Raw genomic sequence first — 2,737 nt, forward strand, 5'->3', positions numbered from 1 at the left:
ATTTGAATAAAATACAATATTCGATGCAAAATTTATAATACAATAACACATCCTTGAGATACAGCAAACGATCTATTCAGGCAGTTGATTTTTTTCAAACACTTCCACTTCTTCCTCTGGATTTTCCTTCATATTCATCAAATTCAACTTTGAAAATCGTAAGTACCGGCAGTTTTTCATATTGTTGATATCCTCAATGCTGACATTGTTTGGAGCGTAGAGCCCTGACCAGGGATATGTTCCACCACTTTCAACTTCCAGCTGCTCCTTGTAGTGCGGATCTGTTATCATTCCCTTTAACTGGCACACTTGGTGTCGGTCCCAGTGTAATTCATGATCGCGCGTTCGTGTATCAGATTGCTGGGCACTATATCCAAAGCTTCCGATCGTCGAATGGCGTCTTCCGTAATTCCGATGTCCAGACCCATTATGATGCATCGGATCGTGTTGGGATATTTGTGGCTCGTTGTGGGTAAATGATTGCCGGGAGTATCTTCGTGGGGAGTTGCTGGGTGTAAATTTTGCAGCATGGTTGCCATGGTAATCATGTCTTTGATTTTCGCTAGCATGTCGATCTCCAGTGTGTTCTCGTGTGTGTTGTTTATGATGGGCGCGTTCGTGCAAAGAGGAATGGTGGCCATGGTGATCTATTATGTGTGGTCCTTGCGCACCGTGCATATTAATAGTATTTTTCTGCACGTGACCTCTATGGCTATTCGCGTGCTCCATTTGATGCTGGTGACGATTAAAGTTATCGTGATGTCCAGTATCGTGATGCATATGAACATGATTGTGCACGTGACGATGAATATGTATGTGATCTTGTTGCTTGTTCAAGTGGTCACCAGAATGTTTTTCATCTTTTCCTGCAGTTAAAAAACATCGAAACGCGTGCTGGTTACTGGTTATTGCCGCTGGTAGCCACAAGAGTGCCTGCGACGCAATGACAAGTATAAGAATCATTTTTGTTTAACTGTCACTCGAAGGAAATACGTGTTATCCAGACTAGATATAAGTGTAATATCTAGGTGGGAAATCACGATGACCTCTTCGTAGAAATAAATCAAATCCACGTCCCCCGAGTGTAAATATCCTTGTACAGAATGATAAACCTTGAACTTTTCACAGATATTCGCATCAAATGTGGTATAACAACGGCCTAAAATAGATAAAACACTTATCGACTATTTTAGGTAATTGTTATACCACATTTGATGCTAAGTTGTTTGAAGACGTTGCCACGCTGCTCCCTGATTATTTTGGAACGTGTCACATATATTAGTTCAAGTTTAACATTCTTATGGAAAAAAGTTATGAATTATTGGTTTGTAGAGATGATTTTCACTAGCTCTTATTTTTGGGCAGGAGCGTAAACGTTTATTATAATGTCAATCGCAATACATGAATTTACTACCTGTATACCCGTGTTCAGGTGGGTGTGGTTGGTGCTCGTGTTGGTTTTCATTCAGGCGAGCCATCATCAGGCTATGACGTCGTTGACCAATCTGTATCGGAGGGGGAAAGTTCCGTGCGCCGTGCGCTTCGTATCCTGTCGTGGTATACCTTCTCGTCAAGGATTTCATTCCTTCGTGATCGCAGCAGCATATTTCCTCGCCTGAGGGCCGACCATGAGACCATTTTGGTAACTGACATATGAGGCAAATATTTGTGTGAGCATCGGTACGATGTAATGCTCTTTTGTCCGTACCAGATTTCACCGGAGGCAGTATTGCAGTTGCAATTGGTGTGACCGAAGGCACTGGTGTTGTATGGGGATCCATTTCTAAATTTTTAATTTATAATTTTTAACTCTATCTTTAAGGCCGTTTCTGAAGGCGTGTAGACTGCATGTTTCTGGTGGAGCAAGGAATTTAACGATGGCGTATTGTTTTTTTTTCGCTTGTTTTTCTTTTCAATTGTGAACCGGTCATGATCAAGGGAACTCTCACATCAATCTGCGAAAAATTTTGTTCGATCGAAAAAACTAGCCTTGAAGCACTTTCAGTACGTTAAATTAGTTTGAGTGCTTTTGGTCGTGTACTGTACAAAACCTTCCTGGAAAGGGTCTGAATTGCGGCACATCTTTTACAAGTTCTTCGGACTTGTAAGTTCTTTACTGACTTTTAAGAACGCTTAACGAACAGGAATTTAGCCTTAAAAATGTAAACAAATTCGCCGTTTAGTTTAGAACGCAATCCCTTGTTATAAAACACTTACTTTTTGACTTACCAAATACACCATTAGAAGGAAGTCTTGTTTAAATACCCGGGTTTTATGTACCGTATTCACTATTTTTGAAATAATAGCGGGCCTCAGGTTTGATTCACACTGGCACTGTCGCTACCTTTGGCCCGGCATTTAATTTACAGAAATGAATGAAAGGTGAACGCAATAGGTCAACCAGAGGTGATGAAGATGACAAATATGAACAAACCTATTAACGTGTGGGCAATATATTTTACCTTTTGAAAGAAATCGGCGAGGGGATTTTACAACTGTGAAAGTATTTCTTGTATAAATTATAGTTTAAAACGAACCTTCTGTACTGTGTCTCCTGGAAGGCGAATGTACACTGGCGTTATCAGCCAAGGGAATTGGATCTTGCGTACTGTGCCTTCTTTGCGTGGAGGCCTGACTTCCCCTGACGTGACCACTTCGTTCCTCGTCCAGATGATGCAAATACTCTTGCTGTTGCTTAAGTTTGTCCAGATGATTTAGCAACTCTCTCTCTTCCTTT

The sequence above is a fragment of the Dendronephthya gigantea genome, unplaced genomic scaffold (genome assembly GCF_004324835.1).
Source record: "Dendronephthya gigantea isolate DGI-Jeju-01 unplaced genomic scaffold, DenGig_1.0 000215F, whole genome shotgun sequence".
Lineage (NCBI taxonomy): Eukaryota > Metazoa > Cnidaria > Anthozoa > Malacalcyonacea > Nephtheidae > Dendronephthya > Dendronephthya gigantea.